The following is a 27,334-nucleotide window of genomic DNA, read 5'->3' as shown; positions in this document are numbered from 1 at the left end:
TTGGGCATGTTTTTTTCAGAGTTTGGCAGGGGGGTGGAGGGGTGGGGAGTTTCCCCTTTAATTTCCTTTTTGTTTTTCTCTCTCCTATACACTTGTAGTTTCTCTCAGGAAATGGAGTCTGCTCAATCCAGATTATCAGAGTTTAAACTAAATTGCCACATAAATTTTCTAAAACACTCTTCTGCTTCTTTTCACATCACTATGATGACAGCTAGTCATCCTTCTAAGGAACTTACATATTCTTCATGCTCTAGATCTCCCTGTCTAAATATGTTAGGGATAGATGGATGATTTTCCCTAACTTTTCTTCCGTTTGAACCTGCTTGGTCCTCCCTTGTGGAATTGAAAAACTGGTATCATTTGTTAGATCCTCCATGCTTTCTTTAGTCTGGATGTTAGTAGAGAGTTAATTAAGTGCTCTATTGAATTCATGAAACAGGTTTTACTTTTGATTCCAAGCAGGCAGAAAAACATCACAAAGTCATTGCATTTCCTAGTAAATTGAAGAAAGAAGATAGGCAAATGGTATCTTCTTAGCAAAAAGACTTGGAAAAACTATACATTTCTAGATTTTATTAAAAAAAGAAAAAAAAATTAAAAATAGAGTTTAGTCTTATAAAGTATGCTGTTTACTACATAAATAAATAAACCATCATAGAAACAACATTTCACTTGTTTGAAGTTCAGACAATTCAAAGACCCTTGCACAGTATTATTTCAGTAGTCTTTGGTAGATGCTTTGTAATGTGACCCTTAGCTACATGACTGCAGTCTTATTATAGCTTTAGCATGTTCAGATCCAATGTCTTAGTTGTTGCCTTCTGATGAAGTTTTCAATCAGTTTAGTTTCCAAACTTGCCTCTCTCCTAGTTACTGCTGCATACTTGCCCATGCCCTATCATATAGGCTGACTCTATAAATCAGACTCATTCTCCCTGCTGAGAATAGAAAACTCTCCTAAATTTCAGAAACTTATGTTCACATTCAAAATAATTTCTTCTCTTAATTTAGAGACATAGCAAAAACGGGCTTCTCTTAAAAAAAAAAAACAAAACCCAAAAACTTGACAAAGGAGGACAAATATTTCCATACACACCGTTGAAGCAAGAAGAGATCCCACAACTGATGGATTACCTAGAAATTTTATATTAAATGCAAAAACCTATGTTAATTCTATATTAAGCATGCACCATTAAATCTCAAAGTCAACCAGTTCAAAGGTGAAGAGTTTCACGCATCAATAGCATTAACAGAATATATTTAATAGAAAATTGAATTAAAAAAATGAAGCACGCAGAATAGAATCTCCAACAGAGAATATATGGAACACGTGGCATAATAAGGTAGAGAAATCAAATAAAAAAAGTAACTATATGAAAGAGCAATTATATCGCTTTGAAACAATAAAATAAAATTTTAAAAATGTACTAAACTGTTGAAGTTAAAGAAGAAACATCAAATAAAATAAAATTAGTATTATCAACAAATTCTGCAAGAAATTTCTTTTCATTCTCTAGCAATGGGAATATGTGACCACATATACATCATTCTTATGGACTCCTCAGATTCTTCAGAAACATTTTACTTAAAAGAATGGCTTCAGGATACAAAGGCAATTATCCTAACAGCTGAAAACTTTAGTTTTCAGTGTTGATCATAAAGTTTGGAAAATGTAGCAAACTCAAAGCTGAAACCTTCTTTGTATTTTCTGCTTTATATTTTAAAAAATCCTACCATTTAAATGCACTTGTAGTTTGCATATAACTATGTTTATATATTAGCTTCAATATTGTGACACTGTGACTGCTTTTATAATAGAGAACATATGTCTGATATTTCTCCAGTAGGCAGTAGAATTGCAATATGTGATGCCCCAATTTGTTTAAGTCTCAAAGTATATTTAGATTAAGTAATTAAAGCTAACACTTGACTATTGATAAGGTTTTCATGAATTCAGGCCATTTTGGTAAGAAATGTTTGACGTATGCTGTATGTTAAAGTAGTAACATTAATGGGACTATAATGCAAACAGAAATCAAACAGCACTGAATAGATACAATAAAGATTTTGTGACCCCCAAATTTGTTTGTTGTATCACAGATGCCATAAATAGATTCTTAATCTATATGTAAATTAGATTATTTCATACTAGGAAACTGCATTAAACAACTGCTGGAGTGTCTTTAAAACAGCATTTGGGTGCCTGTAAAAATAGATGGCTTTTGTACATGAGCTATGAACCACAAGACAAAACTTTCTCTTTCTCTTTAGTCTGGTTTAAACTTTCTCATGTTATTCATATTGGGATATAACTATAGACTTTAGGTCCTCTGAATGTTCTTAATGAAATAATGCTTGCGTCTGTGTTTCAAGACTCACAGATCTGAAATATCTGCTGTCACGCCTAAGCATCTACCTTTAGAAACACATGAACGCTTTTGCATTATCAGTGAAACCACTACTGTACTTCACTGGTATTTCAGAAATTGTTTTTATAGTGATTAACAGGCTTTTACAACGGTAGAAGCACACAACAAGCAACAAATTGTAATCCATTCTTTCTACTGTGAAGCAAACTGTCCCTCGCTACTGCCTGCATTTCCTTCAGCTTGCTTTTCAAGCTAGACTCATCAGTAATGACCAGGCCAATCTCTCTAACTTTCCTCATGTATAATACAAATATCACCTTCTAGCCTCCTGCCACAAAGGTGCTAAAAGGAAGTAAAATCTTTAACTGCTCACCAGTCCTCCTGTGGTTTTCCACTGCATATCTGAATCTAGCCGTGGGGAGCTGCTGAAAAATATAGACTGCATTGCATTAGTTGTACTACAAAGTTCAACTCTTGATTCTTTGTTTTTCAGCACATAAAAGAGGAGAAATTTTGTCAGTTACAACTGAGCAGATGTAATCTAACCCTCCCCTGTCCGAGTGGTGATTTCAGGTAACTTCTCCCCTAGACAGGCATTTCTGCTACTTACAGATATATCTGGTGTACTGAGCTTCTGAAAATTGAGTACTTTCCTCCTGCTATGGGAGCCCTTTGAGCCTGCTGAACACTTATGGGTCACATTCAAATGAATGTGTTTGCTCTTAAACTATTTGAACCATGTCCCCCATACAGGCCATCCTGTCAGTGTTAGGCTGGAGATTCAGGGTAATATTTTTAAAGGACAAAATATTTATATATCAGTTGCATTCAGTCATTCACAGAGCAACATTAACAGTAAAGAACTGTGTTTGTTAGAACTGTAAGCCAAACAGGATAGATTGCAAAGAAAAAAAAGGTACAGCAGTGTTTTTTCAAATTTCCGAAGCTAAACAGGGCTGAATTTTTTAAGCACAGTTGGTTAAACATTGTGCATGGACAGAGGACAGACAATCTACTTATATTACAGAGTGTGTTAATGACTGAGTACTTAAAAACAGAGAGACAAACCACACGTGAATACCCCTCCAGCAAACTCTTCTATGTCTAAAAGAGGACTGAAAAAAACCCAAACAAAAAAATCCAAAAAACCAACAGCCAAAAAATTACTCTTAAGATCTGGCATGACAGCAACATGAATTCTAATTTGAGATCTAATTTTGCTATTTGCATGTATGCATTTGCAAGAAAGCATCAGAGGAAACAGGCATAACTGTCTGAGTTATAGTTTAATTTGCCAGTTATTTCTAATCACATCTTTCTTGGTAGGTAAAAATTGTCATTGAGAACCTGCACATGTACCAACCTTAACTGATTGTTAGTCAGCACTGACAGTTTGCCTGCACAAATGAAGCCTGAAGTTGACCTGTATTACTTCTGCAATACTATCAACATGCCACATACCAGAAACTCTTCTATAGCTATATATTTTAGACAGTAATATTTCAAAAGGCAATGAAACAGCAAAACAACAAAAGATGAAATTAGAACTGATTACTTAACTTCACATGTAAATATTTTAACAAGATTTCTATTCAAACACTATGAAGTTTTCCATATATAGATTAAGGCTTTATTTTAACTTCTGACAGAGAAAGTAATCAAGATATCATCATGCACCTATACAGAAAACCACTAGCCTTGGATTACACCTGTGGCCAAGGAAAGAAACAAAACTGATAGATGAGTCTGCCAAAGCTAGCCTAGCTTATTGAAAATAACCCATCTGAACATAAATTTAGAAATATACAGAAATAGGGTGATATAAGACTTTTACAATAGATGTTTTCAGTAAATGGTGCATTTTTGGAGCCATACATTTCCATTCTACAGTTAATTTTAGTTTTTTTCTCCAATACATCTAAGGGCTGTCTGCCTGGGTTGTATATTTTATTCTACTATTTCTTCCTCCAATCACAAAGATATGTAGAATATAAAGTATATTGAATATTAGGGATATAAAGCTTTCAAGATTTCAGCTTCCATTATAAATTACAAAGGTAAAAAAACATAAATGTAAGTTTAAGTTCTATAGAGTTGAGAGAAATATATTCTCTTTTGAATAATCCTTGCCCTAAGGAGGGCATAGACTACCTAGATATTATTTTAGTTTTTTGGTATAGATAAAAGAAATAAACAAACTTCCTTATATACATGTTCAATTACAAATTACATGATCTCATTTAAAATATTATATGAAATCATTTAAATTACTTTTATTGTAAATGGAAATAATCCTACATGTCTTGAATGTATCTTTTATACACGTGTATTGAATAGAATATATAAAGAAATAAGTAGCTACATATACCTAGTGGTATACCAGAAGAGCAGGGCAGTAGAAAAGATGCAAAATGTTGTTACCCTTACATCAACAGTAGCATGGTATGTGTTCTGTGTCCACCAAAATTGGTGAATTTATGAATCAAGAGTAACCAGAGAGCTGCATTATAAAACCTCAAATCTAACAATGGTCTTGGAATGATCACTGTTTTTTTTAATAGTAATTTTGTGAAACATAAATAACTAGAAAGCTTCAAAGAGCCCAGATGAACTCCATTTACCTTTTCCAACCCTTTCCTATCATATCTTAGTCTAAAAATCATTCCAGTCTACGCTGTTATGTTGACAACTATTTCTAGTCACTGCAAAAACTAGATAACCATGCAGCTTAATAATATATTCCATATTTGGGGACCAGCAATGTAAACAACATATATCCACATTTATGATCTAAAGTCCTTCCACTGCATTGTTCTTCTCTCCATAGTATTTTCTTCAATTAATATAAAATATCATAATTAAATTTATTGAATTTTTCTACCAATCCACATTTGTGAAAATGGATACAAGGAGAAAAAGATGGTCTTACACCTGAATGACAACTTCAAGTACTATTAGATCTATTAGATTTTTGAGTAAAAATCATTGGTAGACATTGTAGGCATATTCCAGGTGAAATTTGCTTTCATTATATATAGATAGAAGTACCAGAAAAGTGGTCAAACAGGATAAAAGGCAGGACTTCAATTACATTTCAAGGCAAACTATGTTCATGAATATCAGTATCTGCCTTTCATGAAAATATTATGTCATTAAAAATTGCTGGAGAACAAACCCCCAACACAAAAAACAGATGAGAGATGTCCAGCACTCTGACAACTCCCTCAAGAGAACAGATATTAAAATGAAGCCTAAGTCATATTATTAATTACTTTGTAATTTCAGTAAGTGATTCATGGTATGATTTGATCTTCACAAATTCCTTAGAGCAAAAATTATGACTTTGTTCAGTTCCAGGAAGTAAATGATTTTGCTATTGAAAAGGAAATTGTTTCAATTAAGAACAATTTCCCAGGCTGAGCTACTCAGCACAGACTTTCAATTGTTATTATTTAGCTCCGTTTTCTTTTATACCTGATTTAATAGATTGACCTAAAAATTCAGATTTATTTTTTCATTTGAATGCAATTTCTTCTGCTTTTTAATGACAGAAGATTGTCTCCTGTTCTGTACAACAACTTTTTAAGTAACTTTACTAAACTTCTTAGTTTAGTAAAATGGCAGGAATGTAAAAAATATTTATAAATACACATGTAATAGAATAAAATTAGAATAGAATTCAGATTAAGATTGATTCCACAGCATTAACCCTCCATTTATGATCAATCATAAAGGTCATTTATAAAAAATATTTCATTCTTTAATGTTTTGATTTTGTGAACATTACTGGGAATATTTTCATTTTAATATCCAAACACCCTGAGAATATTAAATATGGTTCCCATTACCAGCATGTGTGTAAAACCCTCTTGTATTTATAATGCTATTGGAGATATTTGTAGATATCTTGCCTTTAAAGGTAGCTACTTTGTAATGTAGTTATCGATAAACACAGAAATTTCTTAGAGCTTGTATGTCATAGGTAAAATGAAGAATATCTCGTAGGATGGGAATACTTATATATACTTACGCCCTTTTCTCTTTGGCTTTCATTTGTTAAAAAAGTGATATTTTGTTGGATTTTTTTCTTTTTCTGTTATGCACAATTATTTATACAATTAGTAAGCAAAACCAAAGATGTACTGTATTTCTATGCAACATAGAAACATGGTCATATTCACAGATATATTTTCATCTTCCTTAAATGTTTTGGGTTTTTTTCACAAATATCTGATTTCCATTGTTTGCAGCACTTATTCCTAAGAGCAAAAATCAAAACATTTTGTGTTTATAGTACCACCCATTATTCACAATTTGTATGCAATCGAATAATTAGCTGCAAATTCAGAAATTGACGCCAGCTACAGGAAAACTCAACAAAACATGTCATGTGTAGAAGACAGCTGCTTTAGTGTATGTGAGTCAGAAATGTGTCACTGGATCTTTAGTTCTGCACCTTTCCCTCTGATTTGTTTCTTTACTTACTCATTTAAGATGCTCGATGTTTTTGAAACAATTTTATACAATGAAGCATTTATTTTTGTTTCATCAGCTTCCTTGCTAAAAATAAATAAACATTGCCTCTTCATATTCTCCAAATAAATTTGACTTTTTAATGAAACCAAAACATTGTGAGCATCAAGAGGTGATTTCATGATAAGAAGTGTTTGGTGGAAATACCAACTGAAACTATTCCATGTCCTTTTTGTAATGAGGACAGAAGGTGGGATTACTCATTTTAAAACCTGAATCAGTTTGCTGTTCCCACTCACCAAATGACTCTACCAGTAGCTGCTGCCAACAAATTGTGGCTGGTTAAGGAGCCACAAGCCGTATGGATGGAACAGCAAACAACAGTGGTGTGGAATGGAAAGAAAAAGTGGGAGCATCTTAAACCAGGATTACTGGATACTTCGGACCAAGTAATTACAGCAGACAACATTTGATATTGTGAACAGAACAAAAAATATTTGGGGTGCAAGAGAGGAAAAAAAGCTACTAAGGTTTTCCATGAGTACTTTGATATAGAGTTTGGAAATGTCTGACTCAGCCTTGTTTTCTGTGTATGATGAAGCCAGATAAGTAACTGCGCTTTTCCACTGGAGTTCATGGTTTGTAAAGCTGTCACCGCTGACACTTGCCTGATAGCACTGGGGAAATGACCGCTCACAGCACAACAAGAATGCAGATTGAATTGCTTTGACTATGGGTGTCTTGGGACCTTGCTAAACATTTTATCCAGGAACCAAGTCCTGTCAGTTCTTAAAACAACTGGAAAAACTGCCCCATGATACAGATCCTACTCTCCATATCTTTTAGACTACTAATCTCAATGCCATTTGACAAAAACAATGGCATCCAAACCGACAGCTCTACTTGCTGAAAGTATTCTTAAATTAATTTGCATTATGCATAATTCAGTGTTGGAAAAGACAAAACTTGATTCTAGAATTAGTTGAATTAATGTGTAGAAAATAATTAAGAAATAATGAACTTCATATCTAATTTTAGCTTTAGTTTGAATGACCTTTTGCACATAAAGACTTCTTTGGAAATTTTAGAACAAGTTAAACCAAGTTAGAAAGACTCACACTGTTCCCTAAAATATAAGTATTTAGTGTTTGCATGTTGTTAGCCCAAAATTGGAGGAAGGTTTCTGAAAATTTAAGTATGCACTGGAAATTAAATCTTCTGGTTCTCCATAATGTTAAAAATTCACAGTCAGAATATTTTTATAGTGATTGCCTGTAGAGAATATCCACAGAGTAGATGTCTGAGAGACTGAAATGTTATGGTTCATGGCTTAAACATTGGTGTGAAGAACTTTTGAAATCTTTATAAAGAAGCTGTGACCACTGAAGCCCACCTGGAACCTAAAGATGCCTCCTGAGTGAAACTTTGGACTGTGAGTTAAGACATCTAAGGGAACTTAGGGTAAAGGTGACACTATTCAATCATTTCAGGTCTAAGAAAAAGCAAACAAGGCTGAGGGAGAAAAATGTATCCACAAGAAAGCCAAACCTGTAGCTGCTCTGAAAATCAGGTCTAGCTGAGTTCAGAGTGGGGGAGGCCATAGCCTACAGACTCATCTGCTGAGGCCAGGTTTGCACGCACTCCCACCAACCAAGGCGGGGAGAGGAGAATTTTGGATGTGTGTCGTAACCACTGATCAGAGGCAGTGAACACTCATCCTCCCTCACACAAACTGTCTGAGCTGTATACCTTGCTCCACCCCAGGAAGGCCATATCCACGGGACATTCACAACAGAGGCAGCATAGGAGGTGTCATAACCCATCAGAGACCCCTCCATGTGCTTCTAGATTCCAGAGACCTTGCAGCACAGGACTGTGCATGATACAAAGTGAAAAAACAGATCTGCTTCAGAAGTCTGCTGCAGGAGACTGTGTCAAAATTACTCCCCCTCAGGAAAGGTATCTGGGCATTCCCACCTGGCTTATTAATATGTATATTAATCCATTGGCCTCTGTGGGTTTTTTTTTTTACCCTCACTGCCAAGAAGACCAGACAGAGAGGATCCACAGGACATCACTGGGATGCACTGAATGGTGATATTTTCCTTAGTCTGTCCTGTCACTATTTTTCTTTCCCCTTATCTCTTTTCTATTTCTTTCTCTTCCTCGCCCTCCCTCCCCCCCCCCCCCACCCCGTCTCTCATTTATTAAAGTTTTAGTTCTCTTTTTTAACTTTCAAAGAAATGCATGGGAAAATCATCACTTCTAAATCTCAAATAATTAAATAATTTTAAAATATTCTTTTTGGATAGAGGATCAAAGCAAAATATCTACCAGAATTAGAACTAAAATGGGTTTGAATTCTGTAGTCCCTCCACAAAACTACTTATTTGACTTTGATTATATTAAAATAAAAAGTATGCAACTCACTTTTATATGATCTAATTGAATAAATTATAAATAAAGGAAAGAAAAAAGGAAAAAATCTAACAGTATCTCAGGGATATATGCACGTCTGTGGTGATGGTGTATTCCTTTGATCCATCCCCCGGTTTGGATTTATAATGGCAGTTGCCCTGACCCAGGTGTAGCTCATTGCACTTGGTCTTATTAAATCTCAAAAGATTCCCATGGACACATTTTTCAAGCCTGTCCAGGTCTTTGAATGGTATCCAGTCCTTCAGGTGTGTCAACATTACTCAGCTTGGTGTCATCTACAAACTTGCTGACGATGCACTCAGTCCCTTCATCTATGTAATCAATAAACATATTAAATAATACTGGTGTGTAGGTGTATATATACACACACACAAAATAAAAGAAGCAAACAAAACCAAAACCAAACCCTCAATAAAATAAAGAAATTATACAGTTCATTGAGAAGACACTGACATATAGTTATCACTAGTGCTTTCCAAAAGTGAGAAATTGCTCAATATTATGCTCAAAAAGTTAGACGTCATTTCAATGAGCGACTTAGAAAAACAATTCTTAACAATTTTTCTCGAACAATCCACTTCCCAGTCAAATGTAGCAATGTGCAGAATGATGTAATACACAAAACTAAATGTCATATTTTTTTAGATTTTCATATACCAGCTTTATTCTGATTAAATAATACAACTTCTTAAAGTAGAAGCTTCCATTTTTATTATTTTTAATGAGTTCATGCAGAAAGATGAAAAAAAATAGATTTTACTCCTTGGTGATTATACTCACAGAATGTTATTTATATTATAACAATTTTTTTCTAAGGTAAAAAAAGGAAAGGGGGAATAATTGGTCATCTAATCGGACTTTGCATTTATATTTCACATAATATAATGTGTGAAATATTACCAGAGTACCTGAAAGGTAGATAAGCAGACAAGTGCAGAAAAGTGCAAATTCAAGTCTATAGTTGAAAGATTTTTTGATATCTCAATGGTATAAAATGCAGTAAAAATGTGAAAAAGAAATCAAGCATTTTTAGTATTACAGATTATGAATAGATATATTTGACTGTGGGAACCTGAATGAAAGTTATGGGCCATTTGAAACCCACTTGATTTTGAATCAAAGTCAGATCAGTGGTGCCGTGATATGCTATTTAAGAATGGGGTAACTAACGTGAAGAGTAAAAGTTTTAAAGTGTTTTCATGTAGCTTTGAAGAAAGATGAATGTTTGCTTCAGGTTTGGATCTATTACTAAAAATAAGATACTTCTAGCACCTGCTGATATGATAGAGCTAGGATTGTCATACCTGCCATACTCAGTCATTTATCAAACACTACATTATGTATGAGAACAGCTGATTGCTTCGGGGTTACAGAGAATACATGGAAACATGGAAAAATGCATGGAGAAGCCTTTGAATAGTGATCTAATTCAATGTTTTACTATGGGTAGTATAAACAGAGTTAAAATACAAACAACGTAAAAGCACATGATTTTTCATGTTTTTAATTCAGTACTACATAAACCTGTATATCCATAATATGTAAAAGAAGTTGGACAACAGGATCTGGTTCCTTGCATATGAAGAGTTTATTCTGAGTATAAGAGTAGACTTTGAGAATTTAGGGAGATAAAAGAAGATTAATCATTTTGATTCTTTATATACAAAATGGGAAGACAAAATCAGGGCAAGACAAAGCTATAATGACACAAAAGAAAGAAAAAAAATCTTCAGTTTTTCCTCACAGATGATGTTATATGACCAAATATGCAAAGTAGGAGGTTCTCATAGAATAAAAATCATTGTGAGTGTGAAAAAAAAATATTGTGAAAGTTAGAGTTTCCAATAAAGAATTTCAACAAATTCTTCCAGGACTGGGGCAGTAGCATCACAGGGAGAGCTGGTAATGAGAGCTGAAAGGACATGGGAACTTGGGCCTTCAGTCATATCTGTAAGGAATTATGAATGTCTTTTCAGAATGTGGTATCAGAATGCCAAACTGACTGTCCAGGGCTACTTAACATTTTGGAAAGGAATAAGTAATCTAAAAGAACATATGGATTATCTGGCACAGTATAATGTACTCAGGTGGTTATGTCATGGAGGTCAAGCACAGGCACTGATAGTGAGATTTTTAAATAACATTAAGAGAAGACTCCTTTATTACTTGCTAATTTATTGTTAAATGTTAATTTCATATTTGAAACTACATTATATACAGTATAGCCACAGAATTTAAGTGTATTATTTTGATAAAGTACGGCTAAAATAAAGATTATTCTATTCTATTAAGTCAAGTTGGTAAGAACTTTTATATGGTATCTATGATTATATCCAGCAACTCACTTAAAAGTTACAGTTGCCAAAAAGAAAAGTTATTAATTTCTTGTGAGCTAGGTCTAAAGAACATTAATCCTACTTGGAAGTTATCACCAGGGAAAATTTAAGACATTTATGTTCAGGTCATGATCAATATCCTTGATTTAACTAACAGAGACAAACTCTGGCTCCCCAGAGTTGTCTTCTTTGCCAAGGAACTTAACCTAGAGAAAAAGACAAACCTTACTCTCTCATTTTTTACAATTATAACATGGTTTAAAAAAAGTTTTAAATGCGAGGCTAATAACCAAGGGAAAAAGTAATTTTACCTAATGATTTATAAATCCCAAGGTAAAGGTAATAAGAGTCACCGTTCTTAATTGTCGACTGAATATACATGTAAATGTTGACATGCATAAAGAAATGATTTGGAAGACCTGAGAAGTAACTGAAAAATTATCATAAAAGTCAGGTTCAGTAGCTCTTCCTCTCTGAGGATTTGTTTATTGAGACAGTTTTCTTTAATGAAATTAGGGTTGATTTGCCCTGAATTTTTGTTACAGTTAAATTTAATCATCAGCTGAGGAGGAACTTTTAATGTTTAGAAGTCCATTTTCATTTGTGCTTCCTAATGCCTATCTATAAAATATTTCTTCACCTTTTTTTTTTCTGTACTATATTATTCTCTTGCTGTATGTTTTTGTAAAGAGGATAGGAGGTGAAGGCTACTTTTAATAAGTAGAGAGAGGCATGATCAGACTTAGAATACTACAAAAATATACTCCTTTATGCAAAGCTAAAATACTATGGACTTAAGTGAGGTTAGAATTATCCCTGTTTGAAAAAATTCACGTGTCATGAGAAAATAAATACTAAGAGGGGTGGCACAAATTGCATTGCTAAATGTAACTTCAGACATGAACACACCTCAATAATGAATAATAGATGCACATAGAATCCCATTTATTTCTACAACTTCAAAACAACTATGGAATAGTATGAATTCATACAAAAGAGGTTGGAAAAAATCAAAAACACACATGCACACATCCTCTTTAATTCATGTTCCTTCCAACGATGTCACATTTGCCACAAATTATGTAGCTATAATAAACAGGTAATTTTCCTTCACTCCATTGGACAGCATGTGCAACATACCCTTACCGTCCTGTCAGGAGGTATAAACTTAAATATCTCCATTAATCAAACTTATTGTCAAATTTAATAGTGTTGATCAGGTTCACTCTGCAGTACTGTCAGCTGTAAGTTACATGCACACTGTAAGTTTCAGTGCAAGAGATTTCACAGCAAATAATGAGAAAATTTTTGTTTCTCACGCGTAAATTAGACCTTGGGTCTTCTAGTGTTTATGATCATCTTGTTTATGATAATTCAAAAACTTCAGTACTTCAAGAGCAAAAGCATTTTACAGAAGTGGATAGTATTTGTACAAAGTCTTTGTGATAGTACTAATGTCCATCAGGTCATTTCTGTTCACCTTTTTCATGAACAGGTATCCAAAAAATTGTGAAGAATCTTTTAGGTATGCTAAATGTTACATCAGATGGTTTAAGTAGACACTGTTAAGGAAGAAGCTACAAACACTCACAACAGCATCTTGTCTTCTACTCACTGAATGTCAGCTATGATCTCTGAGTTGAACCAAAATCTATCAAGTGCCATTAAAATATAGTATATGTGGCTCTATACTGAAACATACTGCACTCTAGTAAAGCGCAGCTCCTGCCAAGCAAATAGCAACTGGGAATTTCTTCAAGACACTATCATTAGCATTACTTGTCTTACCAACCTTCTTCATTGTCTTAAGAAAATTGGAATGTAACTGATGGGAATACCAGTGAGTCCAAACATTTTCGTTCAATCCCTTTCAGCTGATGACCAGTCTACTTATGGAACTTATTGCAATAGCCCTGTCGCAGACATCTTTTCACTAAAAATCCTTTCTTTAGGATTTTTCCTTCTGAGAAGCTAAGAGGCCTCAGAGACAGAATGTATACAATGGTTATCTGCTGCTGTGGAATGCAACAGGTCCACCTGTGATTGGCCCATCTTGGATGTTTATAATTAATGGCCAATCGAGGACCGAGCTATCTCGGACAGAGTCTGACAGAGCTGCCTTTGTTATCATTCTCTGCTTTTCTATTCTTAGCTTCTGAGAAAACCTGTCCTTCATTTTCTTTTTTGTATAGTTGTAATGTAATATATCTATATCATAAAATAATAAATCAAGCCTTCTGAACATGGAGTCAACATTCTCGTCTCTTCCCTCATCCAAGAACCCCTGTGAACACGGTCACATAGCACTGATTGTAGGGCTACATAAACAGACTGCTTTGGGTCTCCTTCTCACTAAACTGCCTATGGGTTGGGTAGCAATGCTTGGCTCTTAAATTGTTCCATGTTCCTGTTTCCAATAGATTAGAGTGTAGATTCAGGCAATTGCTTATCTACCACCAGACACCTTTGCTCTGTGATTCTCCTTTGAATTCGTCTTCAATATGTATGTGGTGCAACAAGGAGGGAGAGAGGAAAAATAAATGGAAAGTTGTGTCAGCAGAGATGTGAACTAGGCTGAGTTATGCCATTTTTTAGACTAAAGTGTCTTGATTTATGGATGCGTTGCTGAGAGTGAGGGTTTGGCTGAGGGCAATGGTTTCTATAACTATAATAGAAAAGAGAATTTTATTATAAGAACATTGAATTAAACCTTTGGATGGATAGAAAGGATTGAGAGGGTCTTTATTATTTTCTTATACCCTCTTACATATCCATTACTCTTACTGGCTTCAGCTAAAAATTTTCCTTTTCTATCTCATGTTAGCTTTGTAAAATTTCTGCAAGTCTCATGATAAGCAAAAGATCTAGAAAATAAATTTCTTGAATGGGCATTAATCACATACATTTATATTTTTTCTAAATTCTTTAGCAGTTTGACATATAACTTAACTAGATGAGGCCATGCAACTCAAAAATTGTTGTGTCACCTAGTCATTTCAAAAAGGAATAAACTCTTAATATGACATCAATGCTTAGTGAGTAGTTCTCTGAATTATTTTAGGCAGAAGAAACAGACATTTTCATTGCAATCTAGGACTTCTTCAAGTCCTGCCAGCATTACCATAATTTGTTTTATAGTAAGAAGCCAACCTCTTGAAAAAAATTTCCAGGAATGCATTAATTTAAAGAATTATAGCCAGTAGTACTGTGTGTTAGAGGCATATCAATATTACAATAGCCTAGAGATGGATGAGAATTTGATTGGCATCAGTAATGAGAATTAGGAAATTGGAAAGTACACAATAGATGATAAGTAGGGAAAAACAACTACTTAGGGAATCTACCTATTAGCTTACAAGAGCTTTGACACAAAATCAAAACAATCACAGCAAACTTGCATGTTTCCTGTTATAATGTTCATTTAGTCACTCAGTCCACAGCCAGTGAGACTTCAGGCACACTGGGCTCAATGCTGAAGTGTGAGTGCTTTGCTCACACATAGTGGCCAAACACAGTGACTTCTGGAAGATGCCTGCAGCAGCCTGGGAAGAAGTTACACAGAAATCTCTGTCTGCATCCATAATCATACCAGCACGACAATGGATTATTGGCTTTTACTGACCAGAAATATGGAGTTAATCACATCAGACCAGTTATTCTATGTAGCAGAATGATACAGAACTCTACCAAGTGTTATCCAAATCACTAGAAATTCTCCAAATCACTCTCTTCAGTATATTTGCTTATTAACCTATATTAACAGGTAGCTATTATACAGGATGGATTGGCAAAATAACACAGAATTAGCACTTTATAAAAAATGTTCATCACAAAGAGAATTAATACTCACATTAAAATGTATTAGTAGTTCACATCATTGACACATTAATGTAATGCTTCCTCCCTGTATTATTTGGACTATTCCTTCTGGCATTTTGCATTGTCAAGCAGTATGTTCTATGCCCAAAACACTGTTGTCAATTTTAGTAATCTAAATAGATATCTGAAGAGCCTGTATTGAAAATTACTCCCTGGAGAAGATAGTGTTTATCAGTGATGATGAAAGATGTGACAACACTATATATTTCACTAGTTTGGCAATAAGCATAGTATAGAATTTGCATATCAATGATTTTCAATATTTGCTTATCATTCATGCAGGGCTTGTGTTATCAAATTAATACATGCATTGGAATTGGTTTTTTTTTCTAAGTTTTCTTCTACGGTTTCAACAATTTTAAATGAATGCTTTTATATATCATCCTTGTTATTACCTCTCTGAACTGTATATATATATATATATATTTATATATATGCAACTTAGTGACCTGTAAGTATGAGTCACTAAGCCAATGCATCCACATGATACAAATCAATGAGGTTTCCCCCATGTGTAAAAATCATATTTATATTAATATATCTATCTCTCTCTATATAATTGTTTTAATAAATAAAATAATCACAATTCTCCCCGAAGTACATTGAAAAATATTATAACCTACATTTAAATTGAAAAAACCTTCTAGCTTGAATCTATAATTATTGGTTTTATATGAGGGTGTCTACTGACTGTAAATTTACTGAATCACATAGGTAGAAAGCAAAATACTTCATTTTGGTAATTTAAAATGTAGTTACAAGAAAAAAGATTAATTTCTATTGGACATTGATTTCTAGGCACTTGCAAACTTAAAATCTTAAAATATATTTTGGGATTAGAGAACTATATAATCAATACATTTCAGGATATATTCATCCTTACAAGAAGCCTTTTTTGAATGACCATGAAATTTGAAGTCAACAGCACATTCATTAACTCGCTGTTTGCCCATCAAGACAGCTAAAATTTATCTCATTATAGCTTCCAAAAATATTGAAATGCCTAAATATAGCAATGTATTAATTTTGATAAGCAAAAGTGTTAATATCTCTTTAAGTTAAGGTGTATTTTTGGAAGTACATTCTGACCTAATTTATGAGGTGTTGTTCTAGTAAGATGTACACTTGCCCAGTTGAAATAGAGATCTTCTAAATCAGGCAGTAAGTATGTGCTACCACATTGAACAGTTAGCACCTGGCTGAAGAAGAATAAACCAAGAACTGGAATAAATAGTTGTTTTAACATTCCTTGGTGACCTTTCAGGGAATCTGTGCTTTTTAATATAATCCTAGATGTATGATCTGGAAAAGGTATTAAACAATGATGTATACATGATTATATTAAAATTATTTAGAAAGGTTAAAGTTGACAGCAAAGAATTGCAGAATTGGTTTATGATACTAAGTAACTGAACTATAAAATGGCAGAAGAAATTCAGTGTAATCAGTGTAAAGAAAAAATATGGGGAAAGTTTTTTGTGCATATATTTGAAAATGGGTCCTCAACTCATGTCTTAGAAAACGCATTAAGGTTATTAAGGTTAATGTTATGAAAACAGTTCCTAGCAGCAATCAAAATTGTGACAAGAAAAAATATACAAGAAAATTATAAAGCATTACTGCAATGTTTCACAATTGTGTAATTCCTGTGTATCTTAAATGCTGAAGATCTTTCAGGTCTCCCTAACTAAAAGAAAAAAGTATAAGTAAAAAAGAAGCATGAAAAGACTTGTGTATGAAGAGATACTAAATCAACTGGGATTCTGGAAAAAAAAATTTATTGGAGAAGAATATAAGATTGCAGCCGAGAGAAATAAGTGTTATTCATCATTTCCCACAATATTAAACTAAAAAATAATCAAAAGAAGTATTCAAGAACTAGTCTTGAACTAACTGAAATTTGTTTTGGTTTTTTTTTTACTCAATGTGTAAATGACTTGTGAAACTTTATTGGCAACATGCTGTGCCAATATAACTGCTGTTGCAGTTATTAAGTGATATCAAACAGAAGGATGTAGAGACAAATTCCAGTTTAGAAGGTATTAAACTACAGGATGTCAGTAGATGTGAGGTTAAACAGAGTGAAGCATTAATTTATTCTTGCATCCACAATTGACCACTATCTAACACAAGATCTTGAAGTAGAAGTCTTTCATCTTGCCCATTATCGTTGCTTTTATGACCATTTCACAGTCTGATCAGTTTCTTGAAGTAAGAAAGTTAAGTATTTGACTTGTGCATTTTTGATATGGTCCTGTGCATGAGTAAAATTAATGAACTGAAACCCAGTAAATTTGGATGGCTCTATCTAGAGACACGCAAAGAACTTGTATCTTGTTTTGGCTATTGTTAATTGGATGAGAATCCTAAATAGTCATAGTGCTGTAGACAGTGATAAATAGAGATAAGAATGAAAGACAAGGCCACATAAATGATTAGCAAAATCCTTCCCTTTAGTAACAATCTGAGTGCAAAATCTTGATTTTCTTAATATATGCCATTCAAAAATTGCATATATTGTTGTGGTAAGTACTTTATTCTGGTTTACATTTTAAGAATATCACAAAGCTATTGAGCTAGGAGAAATTCAAATTTCTAGAAGTGGTAGATTTTTTTTTTCTTCCCAAAACTTGCAGAAGAATGACAAAGTACAGCTTCAGAGTTTCCTGTGACTCTATTCAAAGAATTCCTGCATGTTTGAAAGGTTTCAGCCTGTGTAGCTGAGAAAGATAAACTAGTATAGACTCAGGTATTCTGTAAGAAAAGGGAGAAGTAAAAGACCTATAAGATTGCTATGGCATTTATTCCAGCAGTGCAGAATTGTTGCCTGATGCGTATTTCAGGCATTGGACTAGTTTGCCTTGAAAGACTGAGCAATAAGTTGATGTGCTGCTTATTACAGCAAATACTATTTTATGGTTTAAAACCATTACCCTAATTTACAGTACCATTTCAGTCACATTTCTCTTGGAAATCCCTCCTTGCATGTTCATCAAAACCATACAGATTGCTATTCTGGAGGAAAAGAACAGCAACAGATATTTTAAAAAAAATTAAATGTTTCCTGTATCTTTATATACTTCTCAACTCTTAACCTTTTAGGAGGAGTTTTAACACATTATCTTCCTTTTCACTCCTTGTGCATAAGGGATTATGAAATTGAATTTTAAGTTAAGTTCTCTTAGTATTTATCTTACAGTTATTAAATCTGGTTGAAGAGGTACAGGAGTATAATGTTTTGCTTTTTTTTTTTAAGCTAAAGAACAAAAAATGATGCTTATATTATTAAATTTATATGTGCCAATCTGATTGCTATATCTTCCCCAGATTGATGAACACCAGAACACCAACTGGTTCTAGCCTATTGCACCTTGCTCTTCTTCACATGCTGATCTGATAAGAGAAAGTAGGCTTCATATATAATAAAGTCAATCTTTTGTGGGTCTCTTTTCCTATAAACAGCCCAAGACAGAATTTAATTTTAAAAAATCAATCATCCAGAATAATAGAACTCCTGATTCCCAAGGACCTGATCTAGATGAGACAAATCAATAAACCAGTATTTCCTCCAGCAGCATGGAAGACAATAATAGTCACGGTCTTTTCATAAGCAATGGTGTGTTCAGTGAACAGATCTTTCATATGATTTCTGGGTTTGACATCAGATCTGTAAAGTTAAATTTTATCAAAGGTTGTAGTTTAAAAAATTTTGTGGATTTTCAAATTATTATTATTTTCACATCTTCCTTTGTAACACAAATATGAAAATTTCCCTCAGTAGAAATATGTTAAACTTCATTTTGGTTTAATACATTTTCTGCAGATTTCCTTTGGTACATGTGGATTTTGAGATGCAGCCAGTGCCTCAGACAAGAAAAGTACTTTTCAAAAAACCTTTAAGTCTTCTATAGGAAGATATCTGTGTTTCAGTTTGCATAGAGCAGCAATAGAGCAAAGTACTTTTTACAGTGGCATATAGTTATAGATCAATTATTTTCCAATATATTATAGAATAGTTATACATACAACAATTCAGAATTGTTACACATACAACAATTTGGAATAGTTTTATAATGGAACTTCAAATTAAAAAATGCTCTTAACTACTGTCCTTGAAAGATCAAAGAGGGTCACAGAATAATATAATTTGAAGACAACTTCATGGTTGTAAGCCATGCAAAAGATAGCACTGAATTGAGATATATGTACATAATGGTTGGATTCAATGATCTTGGAGGTTTTTTCTAATCTTAATAATTATAAGATTACTTCCAATCCTTATGATTATTGAACATTAATTCTGGCATTCCCAATAGCCCATGAGATCTGGATAAATTTTCTTCTGGATCTAAATTCCTTGTTAAGAGACAGTGTAAGTATTGTGCTTTTTATTAATGATCTCTCTTCAACACATCCATAGGCTGTCACCTAGAGATGTGCATTGCACTGTGCTGCTTGCATTAAGAGTGTCTTCAAGAGTTAATAATTAATGGGTTCAGGCACAAACATTTTCTGCAGTTTTCACCTTATGCCCAGACTATTCAGTTTTCTGCCAGTTTTAAAAAAGTTCATACACCAAAAAAAAAAAAAAAAAAAATCAATATGGTGTAAGATGCTGAATTCATTAATGCATATTTAGAGGATATATGGAATAAATAAATATGTTCATCAATGGCCTGTGAAAAATCCAGATTTTATTTACTTATTGGAGTCTTATTTATTCCACACCTAAAAATTCAACATACAAATTCTAGGCATGCAGAATTCTTCAGAGAATTCTTAAAATGCTATATAGTTTGCACAGCATATCTTTGTCTATACAAATACTGATTTTCAGATCAAACAGAAGGGAGAAAATTTTTTAAGCTGACTTTATTGCCATGCCAAAACCCTCATCTCCAAGGCCTTGTATAAAGCTGAACTAGTCAATTTGTAATTAAATCTTATAGGATACAGCAGTGATACTCATTAAAGAAAAGGCCTTTTATAGTCTGCATTCTTATTTTCAACTAACAGGATGACACAAAAGTCACATTTCACAGAAGTTTTATGTCTGTTATTTCATGCTGGAATAATGCTGCACAAACTAATTAGCCAGTATAATAATGTCAGGGTATACTCAGAGAAAAAAATGGATCTGGCAAAATACCTCTGACTTTCTAATATTTATAATGACCTGTGTATTACTGAGACAATATTCTTACACTTGAAGGGTTAGTCTTTTGCAGTGATAAGAAATAAATCTTATTTAGTCTAAGGCACTCAAAATCTCTCAGTCTAAGGCACTTAGATTATACATAATTAATGTAGGATGGTGTAGCTACCATTTCACAAATCAATTTTTTTTTACCATTAGAAACAATGGTCACAGTTCTGGAAAAACCAAAGCTGGAAAAAAGCTAGTAAAATTAAAGACAAATATCATTACAACATAAGTCCTTCAGTTAATTCATCCATTGAGGTAAATAGAATGCAAGAAATGAGATAACACGATAAGTTTTTCAAGCAATTGAATTAAAGCAGCAATGCACTACGAGTAGCAAGAAGGTTTTTCATATCTGTTGAATGCTTTTAAGCATGGCATGTATTTTTTGGTGGGGTTTTTTTTTGCTGTTGTTATTTGGGGTTTTGTTTTTTGATTTTTGGTTTTTTTGGGGTTTTTTTGTGAGTTCTTTTGTTTTGATTTGATTTGGTTTAGTTGTTTTTTGGGGGGGGTTTAGGGTTTTTTTTGGGGTTATGTTTATTGGGTTTTTTTTGTATTTTTGTTTGAAAGACAACTCATTGAGGAATATCACAGAAAAAGGTAGGAAAATGGAAAAGAAAGAAGATTGAAAGAGTAATGAAGGATTTGAAGGCAGGTGAATTTACTGCTTTAAATTTATCACAGAGTTCTAACTCCCAGAAAACCTTTTTCTTCAGATTCTTGTAGATTTGCAGGTAGCTAAGATATGTATAAACTTTTAGAGGCATGATGAATCTTTGTAAAGCACATCTATCATTCAAATAAATGAATAAAAATGCTACTGGATTCTCAGAAAACCACCAATTCTTTCAAGATCTACTAAAATGAAGTCATAATATTGGTACATTTTTACAATAGCAAGTGAGTTTCAAAAATTAGAAAACTAAATAAAATGTCTAGGAAACTGTCACATGTAAATATTTGTCCTGTGACTACATGACTTTTCTAGGGAGTTGCAAAGCTCTTCATGTTGCTGCATCCCTGTAAGCAATCTCAGTATCTGTAAGTATGAATGGAAAAAAAATTCACACAGATCCTGACTACTAGCTCCTCTTTTGTAGTCAGTGTGGAGAACATTTTCAGTCCAAATCTGTATATCATTTGGATATTTATATTGTTGCTCTCTTATCGTGATGAGGAACTTTAGACTTTTATCAAAATATCAACATATTTATATGACAATTTCTGCTACTAGAGAGCAGTGGCAACTTTTCCCTTTTTAGATATCTGATACTGTTTTAACTGGATGACTATTCCAGATTCACATTTAAAAAAGCTGTATTTTTTAAGCGTTCAGAAAACATAGCCAGGCATATTAATTAATATCAAAGAAGATTTACAGCAGGATATAAATGTTCTTTTCAACAGAGGCCAACAAAAGAAGATGTAAAAAAGAAAAAAAAATATAGCTGTTTTTAACTATAGAATTATGAATTATGGAGTAGGCATTTTACTTCATTCAGCAGGAGGTTAACATCTTCATGTCTTTCCTTTCTTAAAAAAAAAAAAAATCAGGCTTAAAGAAATTAGAAAATTGAAATATTGCTGTGAAATTACCAGACAGCCCATCTTTCTAAAAGCTTATGGAGCACAAGAAGAAAATTGAAATTAGTCAGTGAAACATTAATTTCTACAACTAGGACTGAAATTGTAATTTCCAAATCTACTGCTGATGTTCTAAAGTGCTCAGAAAATCATGTACATGTTTTAGCTTAAGTAGTAATGTAGTTAGAACAGATTAACTCCCTTTGCCTTGTGCCCAGTTTGCTTTACTTTTCATGTATTACATGAAAATTAACACAGCTGGAATAAAAAAAACAACAAACCATCAATGAAAGAGAGAAGCATTGAAATAATATCTGTGATATTTAGGTAACATGCCCCAGATTAAAAATGGAAGTAAAAATGTTAGCCAAAAATGTTTTCATCTTAGAAGGAAAAACATTATGAATTACTGTGTATAGATTTTTTAGTATTCAGGAAGTTTATAATCTTTAGCAATACATGCTCAAAAGTCAACTAAGACAGAATGCATAATATCTCTAAAGGAGAAAAAATGTTGGCTTTTCATGTGATGCAATTTCCTGTTCATGTTTGACTTGCAAATCTCTAACTGGAGACGTTTCAGTTTTGTGTTCTTGAAAAAGAATTATGAATTTAACAATTTAAAAATAATTATGTCTCTATAAATGCTTTTAAATTTGTCACCAGTACTTATTAGATAGAAACAGAAGGTTGAAGTTCTAGTTTAACTTACAGATTTTTCATTTAAATACTGTGAATTCTAAATTATTGATTTAATAATCTATCTTTCATAAGGCTTTGATAAGTACTGATATATAAAAATATTATAATTTAACTGTGGAAGTGATGGGGAAAGAATAATTCTTAATCCATGCAGTGTAAGGTTTTTCATTTGGTCTACAATATACTGTTATTTTAAAGTGGAAAGAAACTACTTCCATTTGGTTTGTGCTTCATCCCTGTATAGAGCATGAACTTCTCGACTGAAAAAACCAATTAATTTCTGGACATATTTTGCAGCTATAAAGACTGTAATAAAAAATCATAATAAAAACCCCCAAACAAACAAAAAAAACCCCAGAAATATTGATCTTATAATATATTTTACTTGTCCTTTATTGCATTAATTTCATATCATAAGTTGGGAAATAGAAGCAAAATAAAGCATTTTCTAATACCCCCACTAGGAGAAAAAAAGTAATTTGCAACAAAAAATATATTTTGAGTCAATGTAACCTTTATCCATTGAGAGCATGCTGATTAACTTATAGGAAAAAAATGAATTATTTTCAAATTAAAAGATTATTCACTTCCAGGGATCAGGACTTCAGGAAGTTTTTAGAACAGATTTCAGCTTGAATAAGTCTACACCAAAAGGAGTAGATTTATCTCTGCGGCTCTGTAGCACATCCCCCTGACCCCAAAAAGAGGGCCTAGTGACAAAGCAAGAAATTGAGTCTATCTTTAATATATAGTAATTGCTACAAAAAAGCTTTGCTAGCGGATACAAAAAAATTCATTAGGAGTCTTGACGGAATAATTACTGGGTATTCAGTGGCTGCATCAGAGGTAGAATTAAACTATCCATTGAATGACTTTTATCTATCTACATGATATTAAATAAAGATCAGCTTTTCCAGAATAATATTAGAAAAGATAATCTGGTATAAAATCTCCTGAATAGCTGGAGATTTCAGATACCAAGTTCTTGATAGAAACAGCCTGTCTGAATCAAGCATGTTCCACCCAGGAACATGGTTCTGATGACCCCTGAATATGACCTACTCCCAGTGGAAAGCAATTTAATGCTCTACTGCACACAGAACAGTATATACCAATACTGGGGGGTTGGGGGAAAGCCCAAACAGATTAATTACTGACAGGTACATTTGAATGTGACTGCTTCTTAGCCACTTGTCTGTAGCCAGGCAAGATTGTTTCACCTCAGTTAGAGAAACATGGCAGGCTGCCTCTGCAAGCTCTCATTAGGCAAACGGCCTCCATTGTCCATTAGAGGAAAAATCCCCCTATTATTTAAGGAAATGTGACAACAGTGGAGCTGAAGGTTTGGCAGGAAATTCATCAGTGCATTACAAAGCTTTTTGCCTTCTACAACTTTCACCAGCCTCTTTCCACTCTTTTATCTGACAGCTCAAACGCCTCAGGGTTGTGGTCATGGCAAAGGTCAAGAACATAACAGCAGGACTGTAAAAAGATTCTTTCAGGGGGAGCAGCTGCCATACGCAAACAAGGTTATTGAGCACAAGACAATGAGATGAAAGTTCACATCTCAAAAATATATCTAATTAGTTACCATTACTTCTGAAAACCCATTAGGAATATTACAAAATTATTTAGAGTTCTTACATACTCTCTGAAACCTAATACAAGTAAGGAATATGAAATTATCCATTATAACATAAATATTGGAAAGCCTCATGTGTTGGGAACAATTGTAAACATGCATAAATAATAAGTAGTCTGAGTTTAGAAAAAAACCCGACACTTGCAAACTATTAATTTAAAATATTAATAAAATAATGTGTTCCTTATACCATGATCACTTAATTCATATACAATTGTGTGTTTTACTGAAGACTAATTTACTTCAGCATGCTGCTTAATTAAATAAGAACCTGAAAATGTGTATTAAAGTAATTTGCAATGTTATAGTGGTTGAGTTTAAAGCTAAGAAGTTTGCTATGTCTTTAATTATTTATCATCAGGGGTAGCAATGAGGTGAATTTGAATTACATGTCACAATGTCCAGTTGTACTCTTTTCAGGTCAAGGAGCAGGTTGACTATCTGTTTAAAAAAGCCACAAAGACAAAAGAGAATCTTAACTTCCTATTCTATCAAACATTAATTTTTAAACATCCACATATTCAGTGTGTGCAAGGAATAAAGGAATTTAACAAGTATGAAATAGTTTTCGTATGTACATTCATTCAGATATGAATTTGACAATGGACCAAAGTGTCTATCATCAGTACCTGTTTCCTATTAAAATGCACACCTCAAATAAAAACATACTTGAAAGCAACTCACCCAGTAAAAATTGTTAGGCACAAACACCAATGGTTTTAGGTAGAGGTGTAGTTATACCAACATCTTCCATTCTCCAGATTGTATAATAAAATGTGTGATTCAAACAAGAATGAACTGACCTCAGAGAGATAAATAGTCTTTATTTTTAAACTGGTTTTATATGATTCATTTTTCCAATTAATCCCCACACATATAGATACCTACCAAATATACTGCTGGATGAGATAAATAACATCACATTTAGAGACCTGGGATTCTTCTGATCTTCATTTTTGGATTTCATACAGGTATTCTAGTCCAGGTGAAATGTTTAAATTGGGAAGCTTGGATGAAAAATGATGTATGATTTTATAAACATACATCTGTATTGTTCTGTATTGTTATGACTGATATTAAGGAGACCATCTATGGAGTATATCCCATTATTCCATCTTTATCTAGTCTACATTCAGAGCACAGATAATAATAATAATAATAATAATAATAATAATAATAATAATAATAATAATAATAATAATAATAATAATAATAATAATAATAATAATAATAATGGTTTTTTAACTATTAACAATGACTCTAAAGTTTGAAATATTGTCATAAGCTATTTCAGGCAAAATAGCTGATTTTGCAGAGAGAAACGGAATTATTTATCTTGAAATTTATTAGCAAGAATTGATTTCTACTGCATTGTCTGCAAAATTTGTTACCTTAATTTGATATGTAATGCTTCAATATCTGTACAATCTAAATGAAACTCTTGGAGAGCAGCAGAGATACCATTACTGTTAGAATTTGCTGAAAAAATGCTTATCAAAAATTTAGTTACCTTAGACTTTACCATCACTGATGGCACTGTGCAGATTGATTAGGCCTATCTAGTTGTAAAACTTACAAATTCATGTTGCTTTCAGTGCATTTATCTCACCTGAAATATCTTACAAAAATTTTTTCACCACTTTAATTTTTTTGTGGAGCTGATCCTTTCTATGAAATACTTGAATAAAACACAACACTAATACATGTTCAGAAATTCCTGGAAATGTACTTCAGACATTTCAATATTCTAAAATTAAAAAATTCATGATGTACCTTGCTTGCCCTTGAGTTTCATTAATCTATTTTCACAGTACACATTTTATGCTGAATAGACTAAAATGTGTTTAAAGGACAAAGTATAAATGTTTATATTTGTTAGCATTTGTACATATAATACAGATATTTATATATCCCTTAAACAGATTTTATTTTGCCATATGTGTCATATAACACACCTTCTTACATTATATAAGTGAGATCCTTAGTTTTATGCCATGAAATATTTTGGGAGTATTCCACACTAATAAATGCAGGATATTTTCCAGCAGATATTGTATATTATGTGCATTTCTGTATCTGTGAATTGTTCTACCTCTGTTTTTCTATCTTTATATTTGTGCATGTAGAAACATAGGTATGTATGTAACTAATTTCAACAGGATGTGCAAAAAGCAAGGGAGTAGGTCCTTTTCCTGTCATCATTAACATGACTCAGAATGGCACACAGTTTCCTGATGTGCACTCTATGCACACTCACTCCACTCACTGAAGGTACTATTACCAGCTTTGGAGATGCCTGAAGCTGATTTCTTTGGGCATCACTACATACTTATGTGGGTTAAGCTAACATGCCCTAAATCACTCTTTTATGTGGCCAACGGAGAGCAGATAGCCTACACTGTCACTGACTCAAGAATTTGAATATTTCCCCCTAAATCTTGGGTTACCAGAAGACAAGAAAACAATAGACAAGACAGTTTTTTCAAAGGTAATCAGCAAAATGGAAAAAATGGCAAGCAAAAAACTGAGAATCAAGAAGGGTTCTCCTGGAAAGAGAACATGAAGGAAAAGGCAGCAGAGAGGAGAGCTGGCAGGGAACCTGATCCCCTGACTACCTCCAGCATAAATGCAAGGAGAACTGGTCTTCACATCTCGAAGATAACAATTTCTGATATCTTATATTAGTGATGCAATGAACTATCCTTCT

General features: G+C 33.1%; 1 protein-coding gene across 5 annotated transcripts in view; it reads right to left on the bottom strand.

Moving 5' to 3' along the window:
* Nucleotides 1-27,334, bottom strand: part of MGAT4C (MGAT4 family member C) — a 326,567-nt gene that overhangs the window by 147,260 nt on the left and 151,973 nt on the right. For 2 of the 5 annotated variants that reach the window (XM_066549702.1, XM_066549706.1), the window contains one exon: nucleotides 2,743-2,791. The exons of 2 other annotated variants lie outside the window; for them this stretch is intronic. The gene's annotated coding sequence lies outside the window, so the exon portion shown is untranslated. Of the gene's footprint in view, nucleotides 1-2,742; nucleotides 2,795-27,334 lie in introns of all 5 variants that reach the window. One more of the 5 variants, XM_066549703.1, reaches the window with a different exon arrangement.

The sequence above is a fragment of the Molothrus aeneus genome, chromosome 5, assembly GCF_037042795.1.
Source record: "Molothrus aeneus isolate 106 chromosome 5, BPBGC_Maene_1.0, whole genome shotgun sequence".
In the NCBI taxonomy this organism is placed as follows: domain Eukaryota; kingdom Metazoa; phylum Chordata; class Aves; order Passeriformes; family Icteridae; genus Molothrus; species Molothrus aeneus.
The sequence above is the reverse complement of the archived record's forward strand: the minus strand, read 5'-3'. Positions and strand labels throughout refer to the sequence as shown.